The 13,796-nt window shown below is 36.8% G+C and overlaps 1 protein-coding gene across 2 annotated transcripts in view; it reads left to right on the top strand.

Moving 5' to 3' along the window:
• RALA (RAS like proto-oncogene A) overlaps positions 1–13,796 on the top strand; it is a 37,130-nt gene that overhangs the window by 4,669 nt on the left and 18,665 nt on the right. The gene's annotated exons all lie outside the window — the stretch shown is intronic.

Below are 13,796 nucleotides of genomic sequence, written 5' to 3'. Positions count from 1 at the left end.
ATGCTATGTCAGTCACAAAACCCACACTCGAGGGGTGTGGTCACATAATGGGAGATGTTTGAGTAGATGGACCCGAGGGCCCTATTCTAAGCAAGGCTGGTGGCAGCTCATCATTAACCATCTGTCAGTGTCACCCTTGGAGATCAAAGTAGGCAAAATCAATGAATCCAAGCACTGAGTCCAAGTGACTGTTGTGTGGAAGAGCTATTTTGGGATGACACCACTAAATCATGAAGTTCTTGCACACTTAAAGCACCTGAATTAATTTCACCTATGTAGTGTAACATGCCAGTAAGCTTCATTCCAATCCAAACACTCATATTTTTACAAATAACACTGCACTCTGCACTGCAAAACTTTTGTAAAATTTTGTCAAAATTTATAATGTCCAAATTAAGAGTTCATTGCAATGCTTCAGTGAGTGGTCCAGTAGAGTCATGACTGGTAGCTCACTGTACTTTATCACAACTTGAATTCTCAACATTTTTGAAGTTTTCATTGATTTGAAAATGAATGTGAAATTTATTTATATTGATGTAGTTCATATATTGAAGTCAATGATACAGTATGAGCCTGTATGAGTGTGATTTATTATAGCATCCTTTTTTACTGCTCCAGATTGTATATTTTTTTGTCTGCTGCTGATTAGACCTGATGGCTTTGAGATTCCAGACTTTATATTCAATGGGAGTAAAGTATGTAATAAATCAGGAAAACGTAACCTAGAAAGAAAACACTGTACTTTGGACTCCTTCTCTATGCAGTCCAGTGTTGTCACTCAAAATTTAAGGATCAGATGAGTTAGGCTGCATATCAGAAACTGCTTTCAGTTCAGCAAGTTTGCTATCTAAAATGTTATTAAATGGTTAGTATTGTAAGAAAGAAAATATAGTCACAGGTAACATTCCTAATTCCAGGAATTCTGCAACATCTCAGAGTACAGTGTTAGAAGAGACCCACTAATTTGAGATGTGTGAAATGCCAGAACTTGATTGTTTTTCCCTGTTTAATGAAGACTGTGATAAGAAAAATAATGAAAAGTTAAGGTACTGATAAAGAACAAGGAGGCTGCTCATCTGAATTATTAATTTGATTTGTATCAGTACTCATTTTAATGTATAGTGTAATATAAGGGACTGCTTTAGAAAAAATAACTAAAGAAATATAGATGCATTTGTTTCAGAAATACTAAAGAGAGTTAACCAAGTGTTTTTTAGGTGTAACATACTTTCTGCAAAGAACTTGTCACAGGTTTTATAAGTAAGCAGGAGCTGTTGCTGCCGTTTGGACTTGGAGGAGTTAAATTCTAAGTCTTAATTCAAGATATGTATTTGTCTTATTTCTCACATCTTGTTTTGATAATAGGTTGGATCTTAAGTCATATCAACTTTTTACCCTTGTGCTTCTGGGGAAAATACTCACTTTTGACCTATATGTATTCCATATCTTAAATGCCTCTGTCCTTTGTTAAGAAATCCTGTTGCAGGCATTGCCAACTGGTTTTTCTTGTGTTGAGAGTGTGGGAGGTAAAAATGTGTAGATTGATGTTGTTGAAGAGGCCAGTAGCTGATACACAAAATATTTTAGGAAAGCCTGTATATGTACACCCATGCAACTGTTTCCCTGTCCATCACTAATTTTGGCCATGTAGTTATTAGCGTAGTGATGGGCTTACAGTTACAATTACACTTAAAGATTGTATAGTGCAGCCACTCACAAAAATGCTGGAATTTTTCAGCTCTTCTTTGCCCAAGAACCAGAGTGAGATGAAATGTTTCAGTTTGAAATAATTCTGAAACCTTAGAAGGTCCTGATTTTTGAGAAACTTCTTCACTGTTCTGTCTCTTTAATGTTTTTTATTGGATCTTAATGAGAAAGTTGTTTCTTTTTAGGTAACTTTCTTCAGTACATGCTGAACTTTAGTAAAAGAGCATCTTTTTCTAAAAGTTAAGTGAAAGTTAAGCTGTATCTGTTGTATTTACTGTCTTGCAAAGGTTGAATTTTATAGCTCTTGCAGTCAACGCAGATAGAGGAATTAAGTAAACTATCAAAAATATTTCTGCAAGATGCATGAGTTAGAACTGAGACCATGTTTGTAACATGCAGAGTTTCTGATTTTCTTCAGACTCTGGGGTATTTTGAAGAGCATTGTAAAAGCAGTCTTAAAATCTAATGATCTTAAGAGTAGTTTGGAAAACTTCAGGAAAACAGTCTGTTGTTTGAGAAGTGAAGTTTTATATTGTAATCTTTCTAATAAATTTTGCTACAATTTTAGGGGAGAATACTTTTTTACAAATATGGGGGAAAACATGTTTCTCTGAGGGAAAACTGAAACAGAAACAAATCTTGTAGCCAAGTACTAGGATTTCTTTTAAGATAGTATGAACAATGAAATAAAATATGATAAAATACTGAAACCTAACCCAGTCAGAATAGCACAGTTAGAAGGGGGTTTGAAGGAGTTATTTTCAAGAACATAATTCCTGTTTTACAACAAACTAAGACCGGTCATAATATCATCTGTGAACAACAGGAACAGGTTTTAATAATACTGACTTTTCCAGGCTTTATGCAGGACTCCGAGTGCTTGTGCATTAAGGTAGACGAAATAAACCCCTTCAAGAAGAAAAGCAGTAAAATTAGCTTCTGACTCTGTGGTGAACTGATGCTAGTACAAGTACTGCCACTGAATTGAAAACTTCCAAGTGACCAGCTGAAAAGAAAATGTTTTCCTAAGTTGGGGGTAGTGAAGGTTTCTTAAGCAGGAGAAAACTTTGCAACATTGAAAAGGTATTAGGTCCCATACTTCTCACAGGAATTTAAAAGGTTGTGTGTACAGAAAGGAAAGCAGTCACACTTGGTACTGTTTAGCATTGCAACGTATGTTTAATTAATTAAACACAAAAGAATTAAATTAGTTAAATGTTGATAAAGATATTGGGTTTCACAAAAGATAGACTTCTATAGTGGTTTCTCCATGGGGAGAGTGACTTCTAAAATAAACCAAGTTTGGTCTGTGACCACTTTTGGAATGCCTTTAGCTTTTGTATTCCATGTCAGGTCCTCATGGGAAGAGAGACACACTTGAGACCCATTTAGTGATGTGCACCATCCTTAACAGTACCTCTTCCAGGAGTCTTTGCCTTTGGAGTATGATTTAAAAACTAATTTTTAGGTTGTTTACCCAAAGTTTTTGATAGCTGCTTCACTTGATTCCCCAGATAGTCAGAAATAAGTGTTATGCTTGCTCCTGTGTTCTGCATTGATCTTTGATATTAACATACATTGCTTTGTAAAGAACTTTTTTTAGATAGCCTGTTCTGTTAAAACTTGGAACTTACACACTTACATTCTTGTGAATTTACATTCATTCAACAGTTCCGAGTTACTCTGTGCATTGTAAGATCTGTAAGAATTGAAACAGGAGCAGAAAGCAATTTTAAAGTTTGTAAACATTCAGTTTGAAAATCCCTTCTGTGGTACTGCAAGGAAAGTGTGATCAGTATTTTAAACAGGAAATGATGAAAACCACCTTGCACTGGCACTTGATGTGAAAATTGTTAAATTGGCTTGAATATTGATAATTTTATATTAATTTAATGAACGGAATGCCTTCTGTTTCTAGCCATTGCAAGTTTAATGCCCATCATATGTGAAATAACCATGAAAGTCTATTGTGTCATATGATTGGCAAGCATATATCATATAATTGGAAAGAATATATTGCACTAAAAGACAATTCAGTGCCTGATTGGGTCTTTTAGGTCTATTAGATTAACTCTATAATTTTTTCAAAACATGTATCTAACATGATTAGGATAAATGGCATCTAAAAATGGGGAGAGATCTGCCTAACAGTGTTTCAGCTTTATGAGTGCTGCATTGCTATGCAATATCAGGTCTATAACTACTTCTTGAATCACCTATTCAAAAGGTTTTTGTGTATTTGCAAACCAGTCTCATTCAGTGAATTGTGCATATGAAATAATTTCTCTCTGAATAAAACAGAATAATTATTGTGATTTTAGGAGGAGAAATTTGCGCTGCAGAGAACATAAACAGAAGGAGACATTACAGGAACCAAATATGGCTACAAAAGTAATGCTCCTGCAGTAATACTACAGTAAAATACTTGTGCATTTCTAATTAGGTGATAAAACAGACAGCAAAGTCATAAAATGAATGAAAGTCACTTACTTTGCCAAGTCAGATTTCACTAAAGAAATTTGCTGCAGCTGCATGTTTCCTTAGAGGAATAAAAGGAAATTTTTGAAATGCAAAATCCAACATGCTCATATTTCATTAGGTTCCATTTGGCTGGTGTATTGATGCAATCTGCCTGTGAGGAGAGAGAATGCTGGCCTGTATTTGTGAAGAAGAGGTGAAGAACTTGGTGGTACCTTCTTGGTGTCTCTTAACGCCCTCCATTCAGTCCTGTGTGCTTGCACCATTTGTGCTGTGGCCTTTGGTGTAAACATGCTTGCACTTGCTGGAGCACTCGTTTCCTGCATCCTTCATTGTTAGAAGCTGTTTTATTAGCATGAGATGTGAAGGGTAATGTACTGTGGTATTCCTACTCAGCTTTTGCTTAAACTTCATTCACCCAGGCACTGACTTGTGGAAGATGGCAGTGCCTGCCTCAAAAATGCTTTATTTGAAAGCTTAGACTTTGTCAAGAATTTCATAGGAGTGTTACTCAAACAAGGCTCCTGTGTTCATTCTGTCTGTACTAATACTTGAAAGAATTTAAGGGTGTTCATGTGAGTTTTCACCGTAGTACTATTATGAGTAGCTAACAAGGAAAAACAGTTGTTTGAGCAGGATAAATTCCTTGAGCTATCAGCATTGGAACTTGTCTTGGTGTGACAAGAGATGCCTGCAAAACAACAAGGCTGCTTCTGCTGGGTGGAGCCCTAACCTATGCTGTCTGCATCCCTTCTGTAGGGTCTGTAGGATGGTTGAGTGCAGCCTGCCATGGGCCTGACAGCTGTTTTGCTTTGCAGATACCACTTGTTTCAGGATTTCTCTGTCATAAGTGAACTTTCCTGCCTGTAGAGCAATGAAACTGTCTGAGTGCAGTTTGAGTTTAGTCAATGTGGATCTTGATTTTTCATTCTTTCTGGCTGTAAAAATAACCATGCAAATATTTGCTATTTCTAGAAAATGCATATCTGACATTCTGAGCTTACAGAGGAAGACTAGGGTTTATAACAATTTAAAAGATACTTGTGTTAGAGGAAAGCCTATAGTTTTTCAAGTATGTCTTTGCGAAGCCACCTTCAGACTTGTCTCAAAGAATTTACTTCATCAAGCCAAGTCAGTATGCTTACACTTAAATCTTCCTTTAATTTTATAGTGTATATTGAAGTATAAATGTACAGGGGCAAAAAGGACATACATGTGATTGAGATTACTTTTGAAATATGATTGACCAAAAAACCCTGAATTTTTGATACTGAATATGCTGTGAACAGGTTTTGAATGCAGTGCTCTTGAACTTCTTTTAAAAGTGCACTGCTGAAGCTCATGCTACAAGCTCTGACATAATACCTTCAAGGGAACTCCATTCTTGTTGCTTTTTAGAACAGCTGGAAGCAGCAGCCCTGTGCAAGTGTCAGTGAAGACTAGCTTATCATTAATCAAAAGTTAGATTCCAGATGGGCTTTCTTGTACTTGAAACACAGGATGAGAAATGGCTGTATCTCATATGTCTTAGGTGACACTACCTTAAATGTGTTTTTTAAATGTTTCACTGAGTTCTTGGTAGAATAGCACTAGTTAAGAACCTGAGCTGTTAATTTTGCATTACTAAAATTCATCCTTGTAGGCTTTATGTTTACTCTTACATTTTGGCAAGGGGGGGGGGGGTGTGTGTAAGGGAATGGGGGTTGGGAGAGTGTATTTGTTCTATATCTAATGCATCTCCCATGAATGTAACTTGACTTTTGATTATGGATAACTCTGATGTGAGAGGCTCCTCCACAGATGTCCCCCTCATCTGTTTCAGCCTTTCGTGGTGGAAGATCAGCTGTAGTACCCTTGTACCTGTTTTTCTGCCTTCCCTCTGTAACCATGCAAGTCTGTGGATGGCTTTGACAGGCTAGTTGCAATTATTCTGTCGTGTCTGCTGTGATTGTTAATTCTCTCTTCATGATGTATAATCTTAAATCAATACAAAATGAATGCCCTCTGTTTACAGAAGGATCTCTTAGAGATCTTCATGTTTACAACTTGAATATGAAAGAAGGCATGACCCTTGCACTTTGTGTTAAAGCACTTCAGTGCCATCAGCCTCAGAAAACAAAGTTCCCTCAATGATTCGAATAGACAGACAGGGCACCAGCCACATACTGAACTTGTAGAAGCAGGAACGGTATTCTAGACTTTTATGTAAATGTGTGTATTACTGAAATTATTTCACAGTGTAACTTTAGTCCATTGAACTATGAAAGCAAGCTTTAACATTGTGTTAACCTTGTTGGTGGGCTTGATTTTGCTGTTCTTCCCACTGATCTCTGGATCAGTACAGATAAACCATTGCAAGTATCTAGAATTCTTCCCAATGTTTTGTAATAGCCATTACGTAACTTGAAAAAAATGAGGAGTCTTCAATAGATGCCAGATTATGTTTCAGGAACCCTAGAACACTTGCATTGTTTTGCTACAGTGTTTATAGGCTGGAAGTGCTATAGTTTTGCTTTCCCTATGTTCGGCTATTTGCTGTTCTGGGCTGTCTTTGGTACCAGCAAACTTGTTTAGGTAACAGATCTGTTAAAAAAAAAGCAGAGGTTAATTTTTTTTCCAAAGCAATTTAAGTGCTTTGCCACCTAATAGTTGCACCAGAGCTGTTGGGAGAAAGGATATGGGAACATCGGGCAGACTGTTGCAGCTTTGATTTGTATCAGTTTTGCAGACACACACACAGTTGGGCCCAAGGGCTGTGTGTTTTGTCAGCTTTGTCAGTTTTGTTTATGTGGACAGTAATGGAGCTGCTTTTTTTTCAGTACACTACAGGGTTTGAAATCTTAAGACCTTGATTTTGTTCTAGACTGCTTCTATTGTTCAATTTGTCCAGGTTTTGATATGCTGTTCCATGTGAGTTTCAAGAAATTTCCTTTTGGAAGTACTTCCTCAGAAGTCAACTTACAGGAAACCAAAGGGACCTTATGATAAGAAAATGCTGAAATGATGACTCAAAGCATATGAAACACTTATCTGTTCTCACTTCAGAAGGTGCTGTTGAACCCATGGCCATGCCCAGAAGTCAGCACTAAAGCCCTGTGGAGCCTCTGGGAGACTGCTGGAAGTCTGTGTACTCGTTTCTTATGTTTTAGTGACTTCTTGTTGGAGAGATCACAATGCTTCTGATGATGTCTTAATAATATAAAGCTGTGGGCATGTGGGAACTGCTGTTCTTTATACCAACACAATGAAATTTATGGGATGGATGGGCCTCTGTTAATGGGTGGAGAGTTGACTGGTTGACTTTTCCAGGTTAAGTACCTAGATATGGTTATGATTTGAAGTACTTGTCTTAAGGAGCTGGGAAATTTAGGCCTTTTGCCTGAGGAGATTTGCTTCTGCTGAGAGATAGAACTGAAGTTCAGTCTTCCACCCTTTACTTTTATTAGTACATGTGTAGTCAGTCACCGAAGTAAATTTGTTCTGTGGGTGTGGAAGGCACAAGCACCTTCTAAGGTGTGCCCCAGAAAGCTTTGGAAAGAAGGGTTCTTACAAAACCTTGAATGTGATTTAACTGCATGTTAAACTAATGGGAAGCTCCAAATCCTAATTCCTAGTTAAGCAAGTTTATGTCAAAGGATTGTTTTCAGGACATAGGGAAATACTTGAGAAAGTTTGTAACTTTCTTTGAGGCTGAATTTCAGGAGGCCTGCTTCATTATCTAATGAGATTAGTAATTTCCAAGATCGGTTTGAACATCAGGGTTCATTCTTCTTTCACTAATCTACTACTTAAAGTTGATTGTGATTATTTAACATTTGAAATACTTGTTCTACCTTAATAAAATACTGATGTTATTTTGTGCAGAATTTGATGGATGTTGTGCATTTAAACTGTAATAAAACACCAGTCAAACTTGATGACACAACAATAATGCTGATTTAACTTTTAAAACTTCCTTATTCTCTAGTTCGTAAAGCAGCTGGTATCATGTCCCATCCTGTGTCCTCACATATCCTATCAATTTCTGGGTCATGGGGTGTTTCTGCTGATCTGGTTTGAATGTTGTAATTGGAACCAGATGATGGGAGGGTTAGATTCTGCTTGCCTGGAGCTGCTTCCCTCCTTTTCCAGGAATGCTTTTGTTGCAGAAGTATCTGAATCATTTGTGAGGTGTCTTCCAGATATTTGGCACTTAGTATGCTAGTGCTATTTTCCAACAATACATTCTCAAGTATACTTTTGCTCTTGTTAACTAGACTGAAACTGTGGAATTCGATAAACCATGAAGTAACTGGTTGAGTTTGTGATATTTTCACAATAGATTGTAACAGATTATATTGCTTCATGGTCTTTGGATATTAAATATGTTGCCATTTTTCAAACTTCTTTTCCCTGAGCTTTTTCTTAGGAAATTGAACTTGTAATTTGTAGGTCATATGAGGCAGTAGAGTTTTGATTCACTTTGGGGAATTAAAAAACTTTGGAGAATTTTTAAACCCACTTTATAAAATACTGTCAAATAATTGTCACAAATTTTCACTTCAGCATGAAATTAAGTTGTGTCTTCTTTTTCTAGCAGTGATAGATTATACTAAGTGTCAGGTGCAGAGTAATGCAGGCATTAATTTCTTCTTAAAAATAAGTTATTTGCTTAGAGCAATGTGATTTTACATTGCTAAATTTTCTTTAATTGTTCAGTAAGTAATTGATAATTTTGCAAGTATTTTGGTCAAAGCATATTAACTACCTGTTAATATTGTTCAGGCAGCTCATGTACTGCAGTTAAATTATTCCTGTTCCTTCAAATGTATGAAGTTCTATTTCTGTTAAGCAGAGTAAAGATGGATGCTATAATGTATCAGCCAGCAGTTGTAATTGATGCTTATTATATAAAATAGTCTTCAGGGAAGAAAGTTACTCATCATAAGAATGAGTGGGTAATGAGGTTAATATGACAGACTTTCCAATCTTTATGTAATCTTCTCTTAAAGGAAGGGAAGCAAACTAGGATTCAGTTTCGATATATTAGTTTTATGTAGGCTATAAAATTGACAGTAACAAATTGTTTTGCAATTGAAGAAAGGCACCACTATCTCTACTTATTAACTAGAACCAACTATGCTAACTGTACCAGCTATCTGTAAATACAAAGCTGTGTTTAACTAGTCCCCTTCAAACAAATTTATGCAGCAAATCAAAGTCCTCCTGTTAAGGACAACTGCATATTCACAAGGCCTGCATTCAGCTTATGTATAGTAGTGCAGAAGATGCCAGCTGAATTTGTGCCTGTAATGATGTGACTTTGGTGTAATGCTTTTCTTTTCCTGGTCTGTTCTCATTTATGTTGCATTTATGAGACTCCAAGGAATTAAAATGGATGGAACAACTTCTTGACTTCTTTTGGTCACCTTCTATGTGAAAATGATATTGATCATATGCTCTGTTCTTTGTTAGCTTTTGGCCTCTTGGCCAGTTTTGGGTACATTTTGACAGAGATGTAGGTGTCTTGGATATGATTGTTTCTATAAATTTCTTCAATATTTGGTGCTGGCTAAATATGGGGAATTCTGTACCCTGTGATCTACAGTGTTCCTGTGAAGGAAGCGAAGCAATCTAAATTGAGTGTCTATTGTCCTCTTTGGATGGTACATAGTTGTTCTGTTGGCCATTTTTTTGCTCTCCCTTAGTGTATGAACCTTGAGATTATTGCATTGGGGAGTAGAGGACAAATGGAATGGGTATGTGAGGAGGCCTGCCTGGATTGGTTTGGAGCAAGTTATTCTGTAATAAAAAGCCAGTTGAGGAACAAGACAATTTAAGAAACATCATCTCAGTTTAATCAGATGAGCAAGATGAATGAGGGATAAAACCCATAAAGGTTTTCACTCATAAGCATATTTTTATCTCAATTTATTTGGCTGGAATAGTAAATAGAAGGATAAAATAAAGAGTAATAAAGAGAGGTCAAGGATTCCTGCTTTTTTGTTTTTTTTTTTTTTTTCTTAACTTGTATTTGCAGAGATTTCTCCCTGAAAATATTGTCCCTGAAGATTAAAACTATTTTTTTGTGCTGGCACCTATTATCTATCTTACTCTTGCTAATCTGGAGGTAACCATTCTGTTTTCAAGGCTGTATGCAGGAGTTAACATGATACTTAGGGGTGTCCAAGTTCTGTTACACTATCCAGCTCACTCTTGTAGTGGGTGGAGCTGCACGTCGTGTGTAAGTCCATGAGGGACTAAAGTTGTCTTTTTTGTGCAGAGGACTTGTGCAGGCTGTAATGTATAAAACTTAGGAGAAGTTAAGTATTGTTACAACTAGGAGCCAGTCACTCAAGATAACCAACAGCTTTACAACTCCAGATAGAAGTTCCTTAATGATCTTAAATAACTTTTAAGTTAATTTATATTGTTAATTACTTACTCTCATTGGATCAGATTTCTAGACTGTTGGACAAGGTACTATCACTGGTGTTAGCACGAATTCCTACCCGTGCAGTTCTTAGTTAATATAATTGCTCCCTAGCCTGGCTCAAAAAAAAAAAAAAAAACCACCAAAATCCTAGCTCCAGCTGGAAGCCTGCCACTAAATGGAGCACAGAATCATGGGTGTGTTTATCTGCAAGCAGGCAATAAAATAGCTGTAGGAGCTTTGAGAACTGCTTACTTTGTCTGAGCAGTCAGAGATTCATTTGTTTGTATCTTTATCTGCTCAAATATGTTGGAAAAGGGTAGCTTCCTGGGAGTTTATCTTCAGTGGAGGTGAGGTCTGATCCATAGCATGGTGCTTGGACAATGCTTGCACCCTTCTGACTGAAGACACTGCAGTACATTGCTAAGCCAATTAAGCTTTTGCTTCCTTTTCAACTTGCTGAACTGCACAAAGAACTGTTTAAGAATAAAGCTTTTGTGTATGTTAGCATCTGAATTGATTTGATGGGTTTTCCAATGGGTGTGGTAAAAAGCTGACCTGTGCTTGGCTCTTTGTGAACATCTTTCTGCTGTAGGTGTCATAGGATTTGTCTGTAGGATAATCCTGTATTTATCTTCTGACCTGCGGATAATTTTGCGCTGCGAAGATTAAAATAATAGCAAACCCCATGGTATACTTAATAAGGAAGTAGGTTTTTTTGAGCTTCATGTAACAGGGTTCTTGCCAGTCTCTGTTTTATTGTAATTATAAAGTAGGGCAGTTCAGTAGCTAGATATGACCCAAATTTAATACTTCTTATGAAAATAAGTCAGACTACATAAATTACAGGCAGAAAGACTTGGCATGAAACTTCATTTCAGACGCGTTACTGTTAAAATTGGAATCTAGGTTCCTCTTTGTTTTTCAAAGCACACTGAAACAGGTAGAATCGTGCCAATAGCTTAGAACAAGGTCTTTCTTCTCTCTAGCACAGTATTTGCTCTGAAGCAGTCTCTTTGGATTGTGTTATTTGCACAGTATCATACTATATTGTACTTGCATTGTTTGTAACTTATTTCTCTCCTTCCACATTGTCTAATACTCAGCAGACCTGAATTTTGCCAGCATTATATCTTTCTTGGCTTGTGAACAACTTGGGAGCAAACTGACATCCCTGAGCTGCCCTCCTATTACAAAATGTGGCATAGTGTTTATGACAAGCTTATCTTGAAGATTTGAAGTCTGTAGTAGTGTGAAGTTCTGCTCTTTTCAGTATCTTAATGGAATGTTGTTTACTGACGATTATTTGTCAGGATCAAATCGGAAATAAATGTTTTGGGTTTTTTATGGGTAAGCTGCTGCAGAGAGTACAAAAAGAAACAACTTGTTTGTCACACAGGAATACTGCTTGTTGAATTGTAAGTTGAAGTAAAATACAAATTTTCACATTGCTCAATCTGCTTAATGACTGGAGATTAATTTAAAACAGATGTTATGGTGAAATATTGCTTCTGTGTATTTGCAATTTTTTTAGACTGTAATATTGTTAGCCCAAACTCACCTGAGTGAGTTCCTGCTGAGATCATTTGGACTTGTTTCCGTACTGGAGTGCTTACAGAAGAATAGTCTGTTTTCTTGCTCAGTAAGCACAGAGTAGGCCATATCCAGGTAGACATTTTAATCTGAGCTTTGCAAACTGAGCTGTTGTCAGTTGATAGTGGAATTCAGGTGAATTTTCTTTCTTACTTGTCTGACATACATACTAAGAAGCATGACTTTCAGGACGTGTTTTTAAGAGAAAAGTGCACGAAGACAAAACAATGTAGTAGGTTGAAAGCATGTACACGGCTTTGAACTATTTTCATGTTCTCGTACTCCCTCTTGAGTAAAAAGAAAGCAATGCTTCTTTTTTAAGCCAAAACAGAAATGTGTTTGCTCTTTTCCATCTGTTTTCTAAAAGAACTTGGAGCATGATATTAGTTGTACCTCTCTGCTGTATCCTATAATGAGTATAGCACCTTACTTATGCTTATTTTGCTTAGATCATCTTCCTGGGGAAAAGAACTTGATTTTATTTTCAGCTGAATTTTCAGAATCCTTTGATGCCAGAATGGGTAGCGGTGCTGATGTGATCTCAAGAGTTTTTTATGTAGTTTGTGGGTTTAGCTTGGTAGGCAGGTTAAGTCCCACTGCCTGCTTCCTCCTCCTGTCACTTGTGGGAGAGGGGAAAGAATTGAAAGGATAAAAGTAAGAAAATTTGTGGGTTGGGATAATGATAACTTCTTGCTATTTTTTAAAAACAAAAACAAACTCAAGAAAAGTTAAATAAAATTTGCTCACTGCAAGCTGACCAATGCCCAGCAGTTCTTGAGCAGCAGCAGTGCTGAGAAACTTTTAGCCTCTCTGCCAACTTTTTTATTACTAAGCTATGGTGTGGTGATATCCCTTTGGTCAGCTGGTCCAGGCATATCTCTCCTAGCTGCTTGCTCATCCCCAGCCTGTTTGCTGGCATGGCAGTGTGAGACCCTTGATGACATGTATTTATTTTACTTCCAGGAAAGTTTGGCCTAATCTCCAATAAAGTGTTTTTATACTACCTGCGTCACTGATAACAGAGCCTTAGTGCATGGCCTCAACTAGGGTTTTTGATACAACTTTTAAGAAAGTTGTTGTGCTTCACATTCTGATTGTTTAAGCTGCCAAGAAGGGTAATTCATTATGCAGTAGGATGTAATTTTAGTGTGCCATTGTCAAATAATTATGATGGCTAAAGGTAATAAGGTAATGATGCCAAGTCACTATGATGTGTTATTATCTGGTAGTTACATAACAGAGCTGTGCTGTCATGCAAGGGTGTTCTTTTTGAGTTTTTCATTAAAGAAAAGAAATTTGCATTTTAATTGCTACCATAAATTCTTCTAGTATTTATATATGTAATGTATTTATATATGTAATGTAGATGTCTTTGTCTCTTTTGGAATTCAGACCTTGTTTTGACCTTAAGTCTCTGGAGGAAAGTGCATTCTGTCACTGTACAGGGATTTTCCTCTGTTTTAAGAACTGTGCAAGCATTCACAAGTACAGTTTTATTACTGTGGGGGTAGGTAGAGAATGAAACAAAAGTGTGGGAAAAGAGAGATCCACTAAAACTGTAGCATGTGTGATTTATTTTTTGTAAAGTTAACAGAATAGCTGCAAG

The sequence above is a fragment of the Erithacus rubecula genome, assembly GCF_903797595.1.
Source record: "Erithacus rubecula genome assembly, chromosome: 3".
NCBI lineage: Eukaryota > Metazoa > Chordata > Aves > Passeriformes > Muscicapidae > Erithacus > Erithacus rubecula.
The sequence above is the reverse complement of the archived record's forward strand: the minus strand, read 5'-3'. Positions and strand labels throughout refer to the sequence as shown.